At 34.1% G+C, this 22,943-nt stretch overlaps 1 protein-coding gene and 1 long non-coding RNA gene across 13 annotated transcripts in view; one reads left to right on the forward strand and one right to left on the reverse strand.

Annotated features, from left to right (window-relative positions):
- The window catches only part of GPHN (gephyrin), a 620,043-nt gene that overhangs the window by 235,955 nt on the left and 361,145 nt on the right, over positions 1 to 22,943 (forward strand). The gene's annotated exons all lie outside the window — the stretch shown is intronic.
- Positions 1 to 22,943, reverse strand: part of LOC144320766 (uncharacterized) — a 53,635-nt gene that overhangs the window by 2,102 nt on the left and 28,590 nt on the right. Inside the window, exon 2 of the long non-coding RNA XR_013386409.1 lies at positions 912 to 971. This is a non-coding gene — a long non-coding RNA (uncharacterized LOC144320766). The remainder of the gene's footprint in view (positions 1 to 911; positions 972 to 22,943) is intronic.

Consider the following 22,943-nt stretch of genomic DNA (forward strand, 5'->3'; position numbering starts at 1 on the left):
ATTCAGGAGGCTGGCCACCTGAGAAGAAGGCAGACTCTTGTATTAAAGTCAACTAGGAGGTTTCTGCTTGGCCTGGATTTTTAAGGCAGTTTCAGTCAGTTAATCAGTTAAGGTAGTGTAGTGGTCTGTAATGTTTCTTGATTATGTGCAGACTGGTCAGGATACAGATGTTATTGTGGTGCTTAATTTCAGCAAGGGAGTCTGGTTCCTTGGTGCCCAGGGAGTGGGGAGTAGGACGGTCGGGCGGGGGGTGGGGGATTGTACAAGAGGGTCTGGTTTTTTGGTGCTCTGGGTGGTGCCAGAGAGCCTCTGACATGCAGAAGTGCTCTGTTCTTTCTAGGAAAGAATACATGATGTATATAGGTAAACTGAGAAAGGTTTAGTTAATTACAGGTGCTAAACTTACTAAAGCTTAAAGACTTCTTAGGCTGGAGGGGCTGAGGCAGCTTCAAACAGAAGCAAACATTCAGAAAAGCATTAGAACTCCAAGATGCTTTTGACCATGAAAGGCCAAACAACGACATTATTTGAGAATTTTAAAACCTAATAAATTTGTGTTTTTAATTATCTGGGGATCAAATAGTTTATCTTTTACTATAAAGTCAACACCCATTTACCCATTGAAAAAGATTGCAGATAAAAATGCATTTTTTCCCTTCAAAACCACAGTATGTCTTGATTCTAAAGATACCAAAATTGATCTAAAAGGGAATTTTAAAATTTTATTTCGACTCTGAATTTTTTTTAGATAGAAATTATTAAAATCATTAATACTTGTTAAAATGGGAATAAGAATAGTCACAGACACTGTCTTTCCTACCCTTACTTATTTGTTCTGAATATTTTAAGTTTGCCTCGGTAATATTTTCTTTGATAATTTTATGTTCGGTATCTATTATATTAAATTTTACCTGAGATCTGTTGATGGAAAATGCTGCAGTGAATGAAAGAGGTGAAATTTATGCTTCAACCTAAAAAAGTTGGTTTAGAAGATCCAAATTAGATGATGTATAAGTATTTCTTAATCTATAACTATCATATAAATGGTAATAGCACTTTCATTAAACCTCCTGAATAATTTTACATTAAATTGAAAGTAAATGTTTCTTTTTGCTTCAGGTACTAAATCAGTAGTCAGAAACTCAGGTGCCTATAGGAATATATTAGAATGGCTCTGTGCAATATAACTTTCTGTGAAGCTGGGAGTGTTTTATCTTTATTGTCTAGTACTGTAACCACTACCTTTATGTGGCTGTTGAGCACTTAAAATGTACAAATGTAACTGAGGAGCAAAAAAATATTTTAATAAATTTGAATACCACATTTAGCTAGTAAACTAGATACTGTACAAACAAACCCAAAATTTCATTTAACCCAAGAGAAGTCTTATTTACTTTTTATGTCCAATGCGAATATTTCCATATGCCTAGGGCAGATCTTTTTTCTTCATCTTGTGACTTCATTATCCCTTAAGACCTTGAAGACCTTTGTTTCCAAATGTCAAAAGGAGAGAAACATCCACTTCCTAAAAACTCTAGCTGAAAATCAGAGAGATCACTTTGCTGACATACAGAGAACTAATCATGTGGCTGTATCTTGATCCAGGTAACTGGAAAATGTAGTCCTTGATGAGGCAGCCATAAATATATTTGACATTAAGGTAGGAGACACACAGATTTTTGATAGTTCTGCCATAAAAGACCAGGCAAGTAACATACAAAAATGGGCCAGATGTCAATGCATAATGCATTAATTGTAAGAGGCAGGGGCAGAGTTACAGCACGCCCTAATCATAAGAGAAGTTACTATTCATTATCAGCCAGCGTTGTCCTGTTTTAAGGTGGGACCTGTGTTGATAGATCTTTTAGGGTTTGGGGGCATAGGGGTTTTTAAAATGAAAATCTGAATTCCATGTTTTTATGTGAAGTATCTCTCATTTAAAAAAATTTGAATAAAACTTCTACCAACATTGATGTAAAAATTTTTCTGTGAACAAGTATTATGTTTAATTTTCAAGAAATTGTCAAATTGTTTTGCTGAATTTCTGTAACATCTTATATTCCCACCAACAAGATATGAGAGTTCCAGTTGTTCCACATTCAATACTTTGTATTGTCAGTATTTTTTATTTAGCCATTTTCATAGGTATGTCTGGCTATTTCATACTTATTTCTTGTTTTCTCTTTTTTAAAATTTTTATTTAAATTACAGTTAGTTAATATATAGTATAATATTAGTTTCAGGTGTATAGTATAGTGATTCAGCACTTCCACACAATACCTAGTGCTTGGGCAGCCCTGGTGGCGCAGCGGTTTAGCACCGCCTGCAGCCCAGGGCGTGATCCTGGAGACCCTGGATCGAGTCCCACGTCAGGCTCTCTGCATGGAGCCTGCTTCTTCCTCTGCCTGTGTCTCTGCCTCTCTCTCTCTCTCTGCATCTCTATGAATAAATAAATAAATAATCTTAAAAAATTTAAAAAAAAAAAACAATACCCAGTGCTCATCATAAGTTAATTGTTTTCATTTCAATTTCCTATTGGCTAATGATGTCAAATATAACTTTTTGTTGCTTATTTGCCATCTGTGTATCATTCTTGGTCAAGTGTTTATTCAAATCTTTGCCCAGTTTTAAATAGGTTGCTTGCTTTCTTAGTGTTGAGTTTTGAGAGTTCTTTATATATTCTTTGTGGAGATATACAAGCCCTTTGTGGATATGTGATTTGCTAATATTTTTTTCCAATCTACAATTTTGTCTTTTCGTTTTCTTCCAGTGTCTTTCAAAGAGCAAAAATTCTCAATTTTGATGTACTCTTTAACTCTAGGCCACAAAGATTTTTTTCCCATGTTTTTCAAAAAAATTCATGATTTTACTTTTAGATCTAAGATCAATATGAGTTCATTTTTGTTTAAGGTGTGAGGTGTGATCAGGGCTCATTTGATAGCATATGAATGTCTAGTTGTTCCAAGACCATTTGTGAAGAAGTAAAAGGGGTGTTTTGTAGGCCATTGGGAGGAAGGAAATAAGTGAAGGAAAAGATATTTCTTAACTTCTGTATTCTCACTATGAGACTTCCTATAAGGAGTTATCTTCCCCATTGTGTACCAAGTTCATTTGCATAATTTGTTGGCATTCTTTGAAAATTGTCTTATTTTAATAAAGAACATATCCATTTACTAATGCTTACTACAGTGAATTCTAACTACACCATTCCTTTACCATATCATTGGATTGTAAGCCTGTAACAAAATGCCTAGAATTTATCTTCTAGCCAACATGGGAATAAGCCAAATCAAAATAGAATTTAGAAGCAAATGGGTTTAGTACTTGAAGTGTGTAAACTATATAATTGTTTTGGTCATTATGTGCATGATAGTTCTAACACACATTTGCTTTAAAATATTTCTAAAATCATTCAAAAATCAATAAACCAACAAATATTTATTGCGCACTTATTTCACAGGATTTGTATTAGGTTTTACAGAAGATAAAAAGATATATAGTGTTATATTCTCTGAAATTGTACACTAAAGTTGACATATAGTAAAATTTAGAGTTACAAATCAAATATCTGCAGTTGTAACACAGGTATTATAAACATGCCAAGTGTTTTCGTATAAGACAACAGGGAAAATTAGGACCTTTGTTAACATATAGAGTTCATTCACTGATTAGAAGTATGCACATAAACAGGGGCAGCCCAGGTGGCTCAGTGGTTTAGCGCTGCCTTCAGCCCAGGGCCTGATTCTAGAGACTCGGGATCAAGTCCCACGTCGGGCTCCCTGCATGGAGCCTGCTTCTCCCTCTGCCTATGTCTCTGCCTCTCTCTCTCTCTCTCTCTCTCTCTTTGTCTCTCATGAATAAATAAATAAAATCTTAAAAAAAATAAGTATACACATAAACAAACATACAGATATCCAAAGAAATTACCTTAAAAGATGAATTTAGGGCAGCCCAGGTGGCTCAGCGCCGCCTTCAGCCCAGAGCGTGATCCTGGAGACCTGGGATTGAGTCCCACGTCAGGCTCCATGCATGGAGCCTGCTTCTCCCTCTGCCTGTGTCTCTGCCTCTCTCTCTCTCTCTGTGTTTCTCATGAATAAATAAATAAAATCTTTAAAAAATAATAAAGATTGAATTTAGCATGGCCCATAAGTTACAACCAACATCTGATATTGAGGATCAACCTTTAGATGTCTAAAAGGACTCAACAAAAATTAAGATCAGCAGTCATAAGACTACTACCTGGACCTGAAAAAAAGGTTAAACGACCCCAGAGAAACCCTTGCTGGAGAGATAAAAGACCTAAAACCTAGTCAGGCTAAAAATAAAAAGAATAAAAAAATAAAAAAGGTATAACTGACAAGCAAAACAAATAGGATATAATCACTATGAGGATTGAAGAAGCAGAGGAGAGGATAGGTGATATAGAAGGTAAAATTATGGAAAACAATAAAGCTGAGAAGAAGAGGGAACGAAAACTATTAGAAACTATTAGTTGAAGAAGGTAGATTCAGGGAACTCCGTGAAGCCATAAAGCAAAATAACATCCATATCATAGAAGTTCCAGAAGAGAAGAAAAGTAGGAAAAAGGAGCAGAAGGTATATCTGAACAAACTGTAGCTGAGAACTTCTCTAATCTGGGGAAGGAAACAGGCATTCAAGTGCAAGAGACACAGAGAACTCCCCTCAAAATCAACCAAAATAGGTCAACACCATGACACAGCATAGTGAAATTTGCAAAATACAAAGATAAAGAGAGAATTCTAAAAGCAGCTCGGGAGAAAAGGTTCTTAACCTACAACAGTAGACACATAAGGCTGGCAGCAGACCTGTCCACAGAGACCTGGCAGCCAGAAGGGACTGGCATGATATATTCAATGTGCTAAGCAGGAAAAATATGCAGCCAAGAATACCTTACCCAGCACGGCTGTCATTCACAATAGAAGGAGAGATAAAGAGTTTCCAAGACAAACAAAAACTGAAGGGCTTCGTAAATACTAAACCAGCCCTGCAAGAAATATTAAAGGGGACCTGTTGAGTGGAAAGAGAGACCTAAAGTAACAAAGACCAGAAAGGAACAGAGACAATCTACAGGAACAGCAACTCCACAGGTAATACAATGGCACTAAATTCATGTCTTTCAACAATTACTCTGAATGTAAATGGACTAAGAGCTCCGATCAAAAGACACAGGGTATCACAATGGATACAAAAACAAGACCCACTGATATGCTGCTCACAAGAGACTCATTTTATACCCAAAGACACCTCCAGATTGAAAGTGAGGGGGTAGAAAACCATTCATCATGCTGATGGACATCAAAAGAAAGCTGGAGTGGCCATCTTTCTATGAGACAAAGTCGATTTTAAACAGACTGCAATAAGAGCTGAAGACAGACACTGTATCATAATAAAGGGGTCTATCCCAACAGGAAGATGTAACAGTTGCAACTATTTATGTCCCTAACTTGGGAACAGCCAAATCTACAAATCAATTAATAACTAAGTAAACTTAAAAAACTCATTGACAATAATACAATAATAGTAGGGGACTTTTAATACCCCACTCAGAGCAGTGAACAGATCATCTAAGCAGCAGATCAACAAGGAAACAAGAGCTTTGAATGACACACTAAATCACACTAAATCACATGGAATTCACAGATACATACAGAGCATCTTATCCTACGGCAGCAGAATACACATCATCTTCAAGTGCACATGGAACATCCTCCAGAATAGATCACATACTGGGTCACAAATCAGGCCTCAACAAGCACAGGAAGATTGAGATCATACCATGCATATTTTCAGACCACAATGCTATGAAACTTGAAGTCAACCACAAGAAAAAATTTGGAAGGACCACAAATACATGGAGGTTAAGGAACATCCTATTAAAGAATGAATGGGTCAACCGGGAAATTAAAGAGGATTTTAAAAAATACATGGAAGCAAATGGAAATGAAAACACAACAGTCTAAAACATTTGGGATGCAGCCAAGGTGGTCCTAAGAGGGAAGTATTTAGCATTACAGGCCTTCCTCAAGAAACAAGTCTCAAATACACAACCTAACCTTACACCTAAAGGAGCTAGAAAAAAAAAACAGCAAATAAAGCCTAAATCCAGCAAGAGAAGAAATAAAGATTAGAGTAGAAATCAATGATATAGAAATAAAAAGAAAGATAGTAGAACAGATCAATGAAACTAGAAGCTGGTTCTCTGAAAAAATTAATAAGATCGATAAACCCCCAGTCAGACTTATCAAAAAGAAAAGAAGAGAAAAGAAAAGAAAAGAAAAAAAGAAAGAAAGAAAAGAAAAGAAAAAAGAAAAGAAAAGAAAAGAAAAGGGACTCAAATAAATAAAACCATAAATGGAAGAGGAGAGATCACAATGAACACCGAAGAAATAGAAATGATTTTAAGAGACTATTATGAGCAATTATATGCCAACAAATTAGGCAATCTGGAAGAAATGGGTATGTTCTTAGAAATATATAAACTACCAAAACTGAAACAGGAAGAAATAGGAAATCTGAATAGGCCCACAAACAGCAAAGAAATTGAAGCAGTAATCAAGAACCTCCCAACAAGAGTCTGGGTCAGAAGGCCTCCCAGCAGAATTCTACCACACATCTAAAGAAGAATTAATACCTATTCCTCTGAAGCAGTTTCAAAAAGTAGAAATGGAAGGAAAGCTTCCAAACTCATTCTCAGTCCCCAAACCAAAGACTCCACCAAAAAAGGAAAATTACAGACCAATATCCCTGATGAAGGAACATGGATGCAAAAATTCTCACCAGGTTACTAACTAACAGGATCCAGCAGTACATTAAAAGGATCATTCACTATGACCAGCACGGATTTATTCCTGGGCTGCAGGGATGGTTCAATATCTGCAAATCAATCAACCTGATATACCAACATTAATAAAAGAAAGGATAAGAACCATATGATCCTCTCAATAGATGGAAAAAAAGCATTTGACAAAATATAACATCCTTTCTTGATAACAACCTTCTATAGACTAGGGATAGAAGGAACATGCCTCTACATGATAAAGGCCATATATGAAAGACCACGATTAACATCCTCTATAACGGAGAAAAACTAGAGCTTTCCCGTAGGGTCAGTCAGGAACACGACAGGGTTGTCCACTCTCACCACTGTTGTTCAACATAGCACTGGGAGTCCTAGCCTCAGCAGTCAGACAACAAAAAGAAATAAAAGGCATTTAAATCAGCAAAGAAGTTGTCAAGCTTTCACTCTTTGCAGATGACATGATCCTGTACGTAAAAACCCAACGACTCCACCAAGAATTGTTAGAACTGATCAGGAATTCAGCGTAGTCGCAGGATACAAAATCAATGCACAGAAGTCTGTTGCATCTCTGTACACCAACACTGAAGCAGCAGAAAGAGAAATATAGGAATCGATCCCATTTACAGTTGCACCAGAAGCCATGACTCCTAAGGAATAAACCTAACCAAAGAGGTAAAAGATCAGTACTCTGAAAACTATAGAACACTTATGAAAGAAACTGAGGGAAACACAAAGAAATGGAAAAACATTCCATGCTATTGGATTGGAAGGACAAATATTGTTAAAATGTCTGTACTACCAAAGGCAATCTACACATTCAGTGCAATGTCTATCAAAATAACACCAGCATTTTTCACAGAGCTGGAGGAAATGATTCCAAACTTTGTATGGAACCAGAAAAGACCCCAAATAGCCAAAAGAATGTTGAAAAAGAAAACCAAAGCTGGAGGCATCACAATTCCGGACTTCAAGCTGTATTACAAAGCCATAGCTATCAAGACATTATGGTACTGGCACAAAAACAGACACATAGGTCAGTGGGACAGAATAGAGAACCCAGAAACGGACCCCCAACTCTATGGTCAATTAATCTTCAACAAAATAGGAAAGAATATCCAATGGAAAAACAGTCTCTTCAACAAATGGTGTTTGGAAAACTGGACGGCCAATGCAGAAGAATGAAACTGGACCACTTTCTTACACCATATACAAAAATAAATTCAAAATGGATGAAAGACCTAAATGTGAGACAAGGAATCCATCAAAATCCTAGAGGAGAACATGGGTGGTAATCTCTTCGACCTCTGCCGCAGCAACTTTTGCTATACATGTTTCCATTAATATCCTATATGTTAATTTACAGTAATTTAAATGTTAAAAAATAATTATTTCTGGTGTGTCTTTGAAGGACTTTGGGGCAGAGTGTAGCATTTGATTCAGTACACTAAGTAAAAATATCTCTTCCCCAGTTGAGGCAGATTTTATCTAATCCACTGGGTGCCAGAATAGAACATGAAGGCCAAGGAAGGCCAAGTTAATTCTCTCTTTTTGATCTTTACAATATATATGTACAGTCTGGAACATTCATCTTCTGCCTTTGGATATCAGGGCTTCTGGTTCTTTAGTTTTAGGACTCCTAGCCTTAACCACTAGATCCCCTTCAGACAGGAACTGAATTATATCATCTGCTGTCTTGGTTTTCTAGCTTGCAGGTGGCTGACTTTGAACTTCGTTTCCTCCATGACAGTGTGACTCAGTTCTTCTAATCATATCTTCATCTATATATATTTCCATGTATTTATATGTACATATATTCATATCTATATTTATATTAGCATTAATCTCCATCTTATTAGTCTGTTTCTCCAGGGAACTCTAATATACTTCTGAAATGTACTTTCATATGTTATTTCCCTCAACAAAGAAATGTGAGTTGTTGCTCGGTGACTTCATAATAACAGCATTACTCAGCCTAACACTTATGACTTCCTTGGTCCTGCCCTTTATCTTCCTTACTCTATAGGCAACTTCATTTGCACACCCAACTTTTGCTCCATGTAATTTGTGTAGTGTCATCTTAACTCTTACTTCACCTTAACTCACACAGTGCTTCTCATATGAAGTACTTCTTTTCTTTATCTTTACCTATCTAAATTTTATCCATTTTAGGAGATAAATAAATTTCATTTTCTTTGTCAGGTCTTGAGGACACATTCTAGTCCACCCTGATTCTTTTCTATATTCTGTACTGTACGTACTGTACTATTTGATAATCGTCATTATCTATATCATTCATTTTAAGTTTAATTACATGTTGCTATACTTAAATATCACATTTCCCTAATGTACTGTCAGTTTTTGATAGACAAGGATGATGACTTATACTTCTTTGTGCTCTAAATTTTTTTCTTTGTATTTTTTTCAGAACACAGCATGCTTTACACATTATAGGCACTCATTAAATTATCTTAATTAAATAAAGACAACTGTATTTATTATTGTTAAATAATTATGTTGCAAAGGTTAGAATCCATGATAATTATATTGTGGTACTTGTAAAAAATTGTTTTCTCATTTTCTATTTTGCTTCTTCATTCCTTTAATGCAGGGTTTCTTATTCTCAGCACTTTTGACCTTTTGGGACAAATAATTGTGTGGAAGCCTTCCTATGCATTGAAGGATGTTAAGCAGCATCTCTGGCCTCTATCCACCATATACCAGTAGCACCATCCATGTTGTAATGAATAAAAATATGTCCAGACATTCCCAAAAGTCGTCTGGGGCAAAACTGCTGCTGATTACAAACTACTCTGGTGGTTTTAGATTTTTTTTTCAACAGACCATATGTATGTAGATAAAGCAATAAAATTATAATTTTATTGAAAATTTGGTTATATTTTAGTGTTTTATTGAATTCCCATGCTATTACAAATGCAGGTTGTTAGATTACAAAAATGCTATAGGGATATGCTCCTTCAGTGCTATTCAAATTTATAACTTCAGTAGCTTATAATGTCTAAAGTAAATTGTCAAAAGTTGAATTCGCTTTGGCAGGAAGCCTGGATGAACCACTTAGTAGGGAACGGGGAAAACTTAGTAATAGAAGTATAAAAAAGAAGAGAATGAACAAGGTATATGTTTAATTATTCATCTTTCCCAATGTCAGACATCCTCTTATTATTTATTCAACAGTTACATTTGAGTACCTTATGTATGCGTATAACAATGCTAAACATTGAGTAGTATATATTTAATAAAACAGAAAGAACTGTTCCTACTTTGTAGTAATTTATAATGCATTGTGAAAATAACACACACATGCACATACACCAGAAACAATAACAAGAACAAGACAGTATATGTGATTACATGACAATGAATTGGAATGATCAATGCATATTAATAGCCTGTAGAGAAAGGAGATCATTTTGTGTTAGAATGGTCATTTTTAATCAGTTTTCACTGGAAGCATCTTGCATTTGTACTTTCTCTAAAAATCATACTATCTCTATATCGTTATGCTCCTTTTTCAAGTTTTTACCACAATGTGTTTCCTAGACCTAAAGTTGAGATATTCTCCAGTCACACTTCCCTCTACCTTCAAGTTTCCTGTCAATCATATGGAATAATGTGATGCTCTGAGGTCTGCTAACCTCTCTGCAATTAACTTGCAAGTGAAAATAAATTGTTTTACTGCTGAAAGTCATGATAAACAAACCTTTTTTCCCTCTTGGTCTTGTTTATTATATAGTGTTAGAGTATGAGAAGGAAGAATAAATATGTTTTTGAGGTGAGGAGAACAAGAAAGTTTGAAAGATAATTGCTGGTTAGAGGTAAAAGTAAAAACAATGAAAAGATCAGCTACAGCTCAACTTAACTAAATCATCTCTTCTAGAAAAGCAAACAGATTTTGCTACCATATAAACAATCTCCTTAGTCTGTTGAGTTTTTTTTAAAAACTTAATTCTTACTTTTCATTGAAGTAATTATTCATGTTTAAAAAAACCAAATGATGCTAAAATAGCTCATAACAACAATAAAAACCAATAATCTGTTTCTATTCCCCCTGCTGCTTCCAGAACAACCACTTTCCTTTAGTTCTGATATTTACATCCATATGTATGGACATATCATACTATGTTCTCTGATATGTCCTTTGTATCAATTTAAGACATTATATGTTGACTTCTGTATTAGTTTTTTTATGGCTACCATAACAAATTATCACAAAATTAATAGCTTAAAATAACACAAATTTGTTAACCTTACAATTCTTCATTTCAGAAATCCCATTCAAGATCTCATTTAGGCTAAGAATAACTTGCAGGCGGGGCTGCTTAAGATGCTTGCGTCATCTTAACAGTACTGTCTCTCTGATTCTCTCTTCCATTTTAAGGACCTTTGTAATTACATTGAGAATACCAAAATCATGTTAAATAAACTGCCTATTTTAGTCCCTATTTTAAGACCCCAGCTAGACGAGAAAAATAAGATAATTAAAAGTCAGTGAGGTAAGAGCAATTGTTAATGTTATAATATATATCTTGATTCTACTATTTAGACATAGTCCACACAGTTCAAGTATCTATATGCAGCATTTCTGGGAAATGATTCTTTAACTTGGAATTTTGAGAATGACTGAACCACACTGTAATGAAAAAGCAATAAAATTTATTACCTATGTACATCCACCAGTTATCTTTTTACAATGAAATACGTATCTCAATAATTAATTTCAGTTTATATGCAATAGTTCTTCACATTAATCTTTCTCATTCAAGAAATGATGAGACTCATATTCCAACAGTAATGGAGTAACTTGTATAGATAGCTCTTTCACTGAAAACAACTATGAAAACTGAGTAACATTACCAAAAAAATGGTTTGAAGGAAGTGGAGAACAATCAATTTAAGTACAACTTGAGAGATTATGGTATTTGAGAGAACAGAAGCACTAGTGAACTCCACATTCATCCTACTTTATTCCCTGAGGGTGTTTTTTAGTTCCTGGTATGGAGGGCTAGAGCCCAAGTGGAAAGTGAGTCTTAACTGTCATTAGCCAATTTTAACCAATTCTTAGGATCTATATGTGCAGATTTTAATTCCAGGAAATTCATCAAAAAACTATCTATAAGCCTGAAGAGGTTAGGAGAAATTTTAGCAGCTGCATGGGACTGAAGGAAAGGTTGAATTAAAGCCCTGCCAACATGGAAAGGCCTTGGGAAACAATATAGACTTAGCTGAGGCCCCAGAGGGACACACTTTATTCATGAAGGCAAGATATTAAAGCATGTCAACCCTAACAAAGACTAAAACCACTGGTACCCTGTCTGCTGAACAGAAGAAAATGGTTTTAACTTTTTGTAGGAAGTTAACAGCATCTAGGGCCTACAAAATTTCTCAACCTTAGTGTGAGTTATCTCATTAGAAATTTAAAGACATGCAAACACTTCCAAGTAATTGAAACCAAGAGGAAAAAACAGATGTACAGATGATTCTGATATTGGAATTATCAGATAGAGATTTAAAAATAACTACAATTAATATCTTCATAAAAATAAAGATGGAGAATTTTACCAGAAATCTACGATCCATTATTCTTAAAAAGTCACATGGAAAGTATAGAAGTGAAAGGTGCTTTACATGAAATGAAAAATTCATTAGGTATATTTAATTGAAGATTTGTCAGAGAAAAAGAAATAAATGAACAAGGAAAGTTCATTAGGCAATAGGCACATTGAAAAACAAAGAATAAAAGCCCAAATCAAGATGGATCCTAAGACACATATAACACATGGCAAAAATTTTTGAAATTTAGAGAGAGAATGATATAGAAGCAATTTTTAAAAATTGCTGTTTGAGAATTTTATAAAAATTGAAGGCAAGGCATCAGTCCACAAATTCAAGAACCAAGATAAATTTTATATGTGTGTACATAAAATATTGCTTTTATTGAAAAGCAATAAGACAAAGAGAAAAATTTCATTAATTTTCCTTTCTGCTTATCCAGTCCAGAATGATTTATGACTTTAGAAATTGTATTTTTCCTATTTAACTCCAATCTTTTCTGCCATTTTAGGGAAATTCAGCAAACGTATTGATAGCTTCCAACATAGCTTCTTAGTCTCTCTCCTTGTTTCTAATCCTGTCCTTCTCTAGTTCCATTATTGTCTTTATAATAGAGTTACAGCATACAAACTCTTAACTTAGGTATATCAAATCAAACGTTCAAAAAGAAATGTATTATTTAAAATATTTTGGATATTCAGTTGGCATTCTACTCAATTTGTTTATCCCTTGGAGTATGAGACGAGAGACTTGAATTGATAATCCTTTTAGCTGATTATAAGTCATTAAATTCCTCTTATAATTGAGCATCTGGTCAAACTGACTAAAATTCTGTTATTCAAAAACATATATTATTGGTACAAGATAGCCTATAACTCAAACCAGCCTCTTCATTGTTGGCACAGAAAAGACACAATGGTCTGTTCTGATTCTGAAAGGAAAACCATGTCTGTTAAGAGTTAGAATATTGAGGAAGACAGAATGTAAATTTCCAAAGTTGAGTCTTTGTAGGGGATTTTTAAGGGCAATTTAGACCCATTTTTGTCTTACATACTGATTTCAAGTAATGTATGATTTACACAGTTCAAATCTGTATACCCTTAGGATATTAACTTTCAGAATTTTTTTCTGACCACATCTATTTGGATCCTCCTCCAGTTTTGTTATTCTCAGAAACATGTTCTGCCTTATTATTACTTCCAGTTCCTTGAGTCTTAATTCCTTCAGTTTTTATATTGACTTTGTTATAAGCCCAAACACCAGGATCAGCCATTTCAACAGTACATTCAGTGCCACAGTGGGGTCTCCTTCCCTGTGATTTTTTCATTTTCATATTTCTGCTTACTAGCTAGGCTATTTTCCCTGGTATTCTGAATTTCTAGACTGTAAAGGAATACTGGAGAGATGATCATCCTATAGATTTGTTCCATTGTAGACTCACTGATTTTTTCTTTAACTACAGAAAGAATAAAAGAGAAAAATGAAAATACAGATTAATTCTGGGATTGAACATAGAGAAATAGAATTTATAAGTAACTTCTGTCTTTTTAGTAAGAAAGAAGGAAAACTTATAAAAGGAAGAGAGATAGGCATGGGTTAAAAGCTTGGGCAAAAATGGAAATTTAGAATAATTGCTATTATATATACAAGTAATGTGTGAGCTTATTATGTTATCATCCAAATGGCCATTGAGCAGCAGTCATATCTAAGCTGCATTTAAATAGCATAAATTTATAATAAATTCTACCAGTTTTTTTTGTGTTTCCCAGTAGCATATAACAATATTTGTACATGGTAGTTGCTCAGAGGATTACAGAATAAAAATACTTGTCAGTAATATATTTGAGATTGACTAAAGAAGGGATACTTGCATATATCAGGAAAATATTTAATAGCTATGCTGAATAAGGCATTATAAATTGATAATAAAGTTTAAAAACGATATAAATAAAGATATGTAACTGAAAATTATTCATTAATTTAGAATATGGATCTATTTGAGGAATTTAAAGATAATTCAGAAGAAAAAAAATAAAAAAATAAAGATAATTCAGAGAAGAGCACAAGATTATGCAAAGATTTAGAAAATCAAATTTATAATAATTTTTTTTTACTACAAATTTTTACTTTACTAAAGAGAAAGCTGAATAATGACTTAGCCAGGTAGTGCATAGACTTGCTATATATTGAAGTGTGATCATTTGTTTGGTATATAGACCAAATACAACAAAAATAGTATAATTGCAAAATGAGTACTTTTATTATTTATTATAAAGGAAAAAAAGGAACGCATAGGTGGTTTAGTGGTTGAGCATCTGCCTTCGCTCAGGGCGTGATTTCGGAGTTCTGGGATGGATTCCCATGTCGGGCTGTCTGCGGGGAGCCTGCGTCTCCCTCTGCCTATGTCTCTGCCTCTCTCTTTGTGTCTCTCATGAATAAATAAATAAAATCTTTAAAAAATAATAAAGAAAAAAGTACACAATTTTGGGGGGCATTGGAATAGATTAATATTGAAAATTGTGTTATCTTGTAGGTTATTAAAAGTTAAAATAGGTGTTATTTTAAAAACATTTGTTTTACACCTATTTATTCTACACAGTAGGCCAAGTTTTATAATATAGAAACTATCTCTGACTTTCACAGTTCTCTAAGGGGAAAGAGTTATATAAGCAGTAAGTTATAAAGAGGGACATTTTACATTGATAAAAGGAAAAATTAATCAAGGAGAATTAACAATTATGAACATACATGTATCTAACAGAATCACATCGTAAAAGAAGCAAAAACTGAAGGAATTGAAGGGACAAATAGACAATTCAACAATAACAGCTAGAGAGTTCAATACCCCTCTTTCAGTAATGGGTAGAACAACACATTATAGTATAGATTTGTAAAATAAACAATAGAAATAGGTACACATTATATACAGAATAGAAGAGTTCATGTTTAACCATACAAGAGGGAAGGAATATTGAAGGGATGAGAGAGGCATGTGCAAAATAATTTCCCAGAAAAACGGACTTTTCCTTTAGGTTTTAAAAGACGTATAGCTGTCTGCCAAGCGGACCAATCAGAGAACATTGTACACTAAGATGTGGATATGTGAGAAGGCTTGGATCTTCGGGCAACTATATGTGATTTTGAATTGTTTGAGATTTACTAAGTGCATTGTGTTAGAGTACAGGAAGCAATAATACAGGGAGATGAGGCTGAAGAGGTATTATGCTGTCCTAAGACTGAAGAATATAGATAATGTATAGGTATTTATTGACATTATTTTTAAAAAAATACTGAGCATCTATGAAATTAAAGAAATTGAGTTAAGAAACCAAATTTTAATTCTTATTCCTTTCCTTCCTGAAGAATATGCTTACGATTTATGATTTTATCCCTTATATATTTTGAAAAAATAATTTTAAATATTTGATGCAACGTAAGATCTCCTTTAGTTATGCATTACCTTTAGTATTGATGAAACTGGTAAACCCTGAAAGTTATTCTGGAAAGAATTAGAACAAAAATCTATTCCAGCCTTTCTTCTACTGTGTAATATGTCATATGCAGTTATCACAACTTTCTACTGTCAATAGTAACTAAGATGTATATATTTATTAATTCTGCATTTGTCATTCTGTATTGATGAAACACTGGTATTCCAAAATATTAATAGAAGTTTAAAGTGGGGGGCAGCTGGGTGGCTCAGTCAGTTAAGTGTCTGTCTTCGGTTCAGGTCATAATCCCAGAGTCTGGATCGAGCCCTGTGCTGGGCTCCCTACTCAGCAGGGATTCTGTTTCTCTCTCTCCCTCTGCTCCTCCCCCTGCTTGTGTTCTCTCTTCCACTCACTCACTCTCTCTCTCAAATATATAAATGAAAATCTTTAAAAAAATTAGTGGGAGAAATAAAAGGATTCTCAGGATTCCCAGCTCCTTTGCCCCCCTTTCATCCAGTGTTGTTATTCGTCCCTCCTGAATCACTCAATCTAGAGGTCATACCCTAGGCTGTTACATTGCTAATAACTATAACCATTCTATAATATTTACTTAAATCATCCCTCTTTGCAGTCACCCTCTCTTTTTCTAACTCCCTCTTAAAACTCAACTGCGGTTGATTTCACTGGGGCTTCTAATTCATTGACCTTTGATTAAATCTTTATCCCTTTCATTTCCCTCCTTACCCAACTTACATTCTATTGTCAATCTTTATAATTACTCCCTTCAACACATCTTTAATTTTCATGACCCTCTCTTGTTTCATTGTATTTGCTTAGCTGAATAATAGTCACCCAATGTTACTAATCCCCAGAACTCTAAATGTTACCTTATAATGAAAACATGTATTTGCAGTTGATTAAATTAAGGATTTTGAGATGGGAAATTATTTTGGATTATCAGGGTGAGCTCTAAGTCCAATCACAAGTGTCCTTATCAGTGAGGCAGAGAAAGATTTCATACAGACTAAAGGAGAAGAAAACAGAAGAGAAGGCAATGTGAATAGGAGGCAGAAATTGGAGTTATGTGGCCACAAACCGAGGCCCAGAAGCCCAAAAGACAAAGAGCAGATTGTGCCCTAGAACCTCCGTAGAGAATGTGGCCCTATTGACACCCTGGCTTCAGTGATTGAGTATTCTGAATCAGTGATAGTGATTTCAGATTTCTGGTCTACAGATCTATGAGAGAATAAATTATTATTGATTTAAGCTACCAAGTTTGTAGTGATTTGTTAAAGTAGCTACAAGAAACTAATACACTTGGCTGATCCATAAAGCTAATTAAATCTCACTCTCCATCTATTTCGGATTGCTTCCATGTAGCAAAATATAACTGAAGATATATACCTCTGTCCTTACATTCCATGATCATCAACTTCATATTGGGCTATTTCATGCACCCTAATGATTTATTTCTCTAGTCTAGGAGTTGGAAACTTATTCTGTAAAGTACTAGGTAATAAAATTTTTAGACTGTGGCCCATATGGTTTCTGTCATATATAACCATTCAACTTGGCTATACAAGTACAAAAGCAGCCATAGGCATAATATATAAACAAATGAATGTGACTCTGTTCCATAAAACTTTATTTACAAAACAGACAGCAGGTCAGATTTTGCCAAACCTTGTACTAATATATTCTTTCTTCCACCATATTCCTCTACCTCTTCAAATCTCCCAACACCTCCTCCTCAGTCCTCTCTCTCTTATTTTCTGACTTTGCATCTTGTGTCATGGAAAAGAAAAAAACAAAAGAGAATTTCCCTATGTTTTCATCACACTTACCTTCCCTGCATCTGAATTCAAGCAATCTATCTTCTCATGTATTATTACTGATGAATATACATGAAAGAATCATGCAAATTTCTCAGCAAGGTCAAGCCATCCATTTGTGTACAAAATTCTATCCTTCACCCACCCAAAGATATAGCTCCCACAATTTTCCAGTCTCCTGAATTTATACTTTTCTCTTTTCACTTTTGTTTTTTAAAGATTTTAATTATTTATTCATGAGAGACACACAGAGAGAGGCAGAGACACAGACAGAGAGAGAAGCAGGCTCTTCACACGGAGCCTGATATGGGACTTGATCCCCAGGCCTGGGATCACTACGTGAGGTGAAGACAGACGCTCAACCACTGAGCTACCCAGATATCCCTCAATTGATTTTTCTTATTAACATACAAACATGCTGGTATTTTCCCATAAAAAGATATCTTTTGGTGCCTTTTTAATTTCCAGTTACTGACCTATTTATCTTTTTCTCTTTATAATAAAGCTTCCAGGACGCCTGGGTGGCTCAGCAGTTGAGCGTTTTTCTTAGGCACAGGGCGTGATTCCGGAGTCCCGGGATCAAGTCCCACATCGGACTCCCTGCTTCTCCCTCTGCCTGCTGCTTCTCTCTCTGTGTCTCTTATGAATAAATAAATAAATAAATAAATAAATAAATAAATAAATAAATCTTTAAACATATATATGATAAAGCTTCCCTTTATAGTATAAAATATTTTTCTACTCTCTATATACAGTTCCTCTCCTCTCATTCTTTTTTTTCTCATTCTTAAACCTTATCATGTAAAAATTCAAAAAGAGAGTAGTATAAGAAATCCCCATGTACCCATTACACCTCTCCAACATTTAATAATTCTTGGCCAAATCTGTTTCATCTCTACCCCCACTCTCCACATATACCACTGGACTATTTCCAAGGTAATTCCTGTCATCAAATAATTATATCCACAAATATATCAGTATGTGTCTTTCAAAGACCAAAGTACTTTAGTTTTTTTAAATGAGCATAATACCATTACCTAAAAAAAACAATATTAATACTATACCTAAAAATAACCAATATTAATGTCAAAGACCCAGTGTATGTTCAAGTGTTCCTGATTTGTCTTATATTTCTTTTTTATTTTTACTTTTGATTTGTTAGAATAGTATCCAAACAAAATTTTGACTTGATGTATTTCTTAAATATTTTCAAATCCGTAAGTTCTCTCTTTTTTACTCTTTTTCCCTCATTCAAATTATTTATTAAAAAATGCAATTTTACTTGTTGAAGCGCCTATCCTTTATCCATTGTGTATTCTTGGCACCTTTGTCAAGAACAGTTGACAGTATATATGTAGGTTTATTTCTAGGCTCTATTCTTTTCCATTGGTATATATGTCTGTCTTTATGCCAGTACTATATTGTTTTACTTTCTGTATCTTTGTAATATATTTTGAAATCAGAAAATGTGATGCATACAGCTTTGTTCTTTCTCAAGATTGAGTATTTGAGATCTTTTATGGTTTCATATTAACTTTAGGATTTTTTGTTTATTTCCATAAAAAAATGCCTCTGGGATTTTGATAAGGATCATGCTTATTAATCTGTCAATTGCTTTGGATAGTATGGGTATTTATTTTATTTTATTTTATTATTTTTTAAGGATTTTTTTAAATAAAAAAACTTTCCAACAGTTATTCTTTTATAATAATACTGGAAACTGAGTTCTCTCAAGTTTATTAGGATTTGACCCTTGTTAATGTTTTTCCCAGATTCATTGCATTTATAAATTCTGTCTCCATTATAAACACCCCAATAATTATTGAAGATAAAGTCCTCACAAAAGGCCTTACTAAGTTCATTACACATAAAATACTGCTCCAAATTATGTATGTGATAACAATTGAACACTGTTAGTTGGATAAACACTCTCCCATGTTTATCAAAATTAGGGACTTTGGAATAAGGAGGTATTATTTGTTGGTAGCAGAATAATGAACCCTCAGTGATTACAATTAGAATTTTTATATTCATTTTTAAATTTCTAATTTTCATAAATGTTTTAATGACCCTTCCTGTATTTCAAATGGTTCAAATCATTACTTTCAGCATGGAATAGGTGACTTTCCAGAATTTCCAAATTTCTTTTCAGGGAATATGTATGTTTAAAAAAATGGTTAGGGCATCTGAGTGGCTCAGTTGGTCAAGCATCTGTGTTTGGCTCAGGTCATGATCTCAGTGTCCTGGGATTGAGCCCCACACTGGGCTCTCTGCTCAGAAGGGAGTCTGCTTCTCTTCCTCCCTCTGACCCTCCCCCCTGCTCATGCTCTCACTCCCCACCCCTCTCAAATGAATAAGCAAAAAACCTTTTTAAAAAATAAATAAAAATAGAAAATGGAGTTGGGTCTTTGTGCTCATAAAGACATTGTTCTGCAAACATTAACTGTCTTAAAGTGGGGTCTTTCCTTAAATGTCTTAGGTTCCCTATTTCTTCTGGCACTAAGGATTCCATTAAGGATAATTGTCCCAATTTAGTTATATCTGTAATAACATTCTTTCTGCCCTTCACTTCCTTCTGTCATCTTCTCAGTCTTTAATTAACTATGAATTCTCAGAGCCACAGCTTCCATATATTCCCAAAAGCACTTTATGAAATAAAATCTTCTTTACAACAATCCTAGGATGTCATGAGAAGATATAACTGAATGTAAGGCTACGATCTCCTTTCTCTTCACATCCCAGAGCTACTTCCTTTCCCCCAAAAAGATGACCAGGTCTGGCTTTGACACAAGGAGACTCAAGAGGAGATTTCTGTAGTTATCTAATATCACATCCCTGTATAATTCCTGCTGAACGCAATTTAGGCATCCGCACTCCTCCTGAAAGAATTCTGTGGCCGTTACCCCTGAATGTCAGCAGTCCCTTAGAACTGGCCGTTTCTTCTTCTTTCACTTTGTCCTCTAGATTTCTTTCTCAGAAGATGTTTTTGTTTTTGTTTTTTCAGAAGATGTTTTGAGGGTAGTATGGACATTTTAACAATAATAAGTCTTCCAGTCTATGAAGTCAAGATGTCTTTTCCAATTATTTGCATCTTTTAAGTATCTGTTAGAGATGCTTTATAGTTTTTGGTATACAGGTCTTTTACCTCCTTGATTAAGTTTACCTCTAAGTATTTTATTTTATTTTTTTTGATGTGTAAATGGGATTGATTTCTTAATTTTATTTTTGGGTAATTTGTTGCTAGTGTATAGAATGCAATTGACTTTTTAATGTTGATCTGATATCCTGCAACTTTTCTGGATTCCTTCATTAGTTTATAACTTTTTTTGTTGTTGTTATATTGAAGGTTTTCTATGCACAAGATCATGTCATCTGCAAGTAGAGACATGTTACTTTTTACTTTCCAGTTTCTATGCCTTTTATTTATTTTTCTTGCCAAATCGCTCTGGCTAGAAATTCCAATACTATGTCAAATAGAAGTGGTGAAAGTTGGCATCATTGTCTTATTCCTGAACTTAGAGGAAAAGTTTTCAGTTTTTCACTATAAGTATCATGTTAGCTGTGTACTTTTCATGTATGGCCTTTATTTTACTCGGGTTCATTCCTTCTATATATACCCAGTATGTTGAAGAATTTTATCATAAGAATGTTGGATTTTAACAAGTGCCTTTTCTGCATCTATTAAGATGATCACATGATTTTTATCCTTTTTTCTGGAATTGTGGTGTATCACATTAATTGACTTGGACATATTGAACCATTTTTGCATCCCAGGGATAAACTGCACTTGGTCATGATGTCTATCCTTTTAATGTGCTGCTGAATTTGGTTTGCTAGTATTTTATTGAGGATTTTTACATCTTTGTTTATCAGGGTTATTAACCTGTAGTTTTCTTTTCTTGTAGTGTCTTTTCTGGCTTTGATGTCAGAGTAGTGCTGGCATCATACAGTAAGTTTGGAAGTGTGCCCCTTCCTTTAGTTTTGTTCTGTTTTTTGAAGAGCTTAAGAAAGGTTAGTTAATTATTTCTTAAATGTTTGGTAGAACTTGCCAGTAAAGACATCTAGTCTGGGCTTTTCTTTCTTGAGAGACTTTTCATTTCTGATTCAATCAATTTATTAGTTATAGGTCTATTCAAGTTTCCTAATCTTCATGATTCAGACTTGGTAGATTGTACCTTTCTAGGAATTTATGTGTTTCTTCTATATTACCCAATTTGTTGGCATATAAATGTTCAAAATAGCTTCTTTTTGTTTCTTTGGTATCAGTTGTAATGTCTCCTCTTAAATTTCTAATTTTGAGTCTTCTGTTTCTTTTTCTTTTCAGTCGAGCTAATTGTCTATATTTTTCAAATGACCAACTTAGTTTCCTTGAGTGTTTCTATTGCTTTCCTATTCTCTACTTTGTTTATTTCTGCATTAATATTTGATATTTTCTTCCTCAGATTAATTTTGGGTTTAGTCTGTTCTTTTTCTAGTTCCTTGAAGCATAATATTAGATTGTTTAAGATTTTTCTTCTTTTTAAAAGTACCATTTATTGTTACAAAACTCCTTTTTGGTACTGCTTTTTCTGTATCCCTTCAGTTTTGGTTTGCTATGTGTTTCCTTTTCATTTTTCTTAAGATAATTTATAGTTTCCCTTTTGATTTATTCTTTGGTGAAATGCTTGTTCAAGTGCGTGTTGTTTAATTTCCAATATTTGTAGATTTTTTCTTTTTACCAATTTCTAGCTTCATTCCATTGTGGTAAGAAAAGATCCCTGCTATAATTACAATACTTTAAAATTTGTTCAGCCTTGTTTTATCACCTAATGTGTGATCTGTCTTGGAGAATGTTCTGTGTACACCTGAGAACAAAGTGTAGTTTGTTGCTATTGTAGAATGTTCTATATGTCTGTTAGGTCCCATTGGCTTATAATGTTTTTCAAGTCCAATGTTTCTTTATTAACTTTCTGTCTAGATGTTCTATTTTTTAAAGTAAAATATTGAAATCTCTGTTATATTATATCATAGGCTGTTTATTTCTTCAAATCTATGTTTGCCTTACATATTTAGGCACTCTTATGTTGAATACAGATGTATTTATTATTATTATATCTTCCAGATGAGTTGATCCTTTATCATTATATAATGTCCTTCTTTGTCTCTTAAGACAGTTTTTAATTTACATTCTATGTTGTCTGAATAACTAGTCACCCCTGTTCTTTCTTGGTTACCACTAACATAGAGTATCTTTTTCCATTTCTTCACTTCAAGTCTATGTGTATCCCTGGTTTTAAGTGAGTCTCTTGAGGA

This window comes from Canis aureus, chromosome 9 (genome assembly GCF_053574225.1).
Source record: "Canis aureus isolate CA01 chromosome 9, VMU_Caureus_v.1.0, whole genome shotgun sequence".
Taxonomy (NCBI): Eukaryota; Metazoa; Chordata; class Mammalia; order Carnivora; family Canidae; genus Canis; species Canis aureus.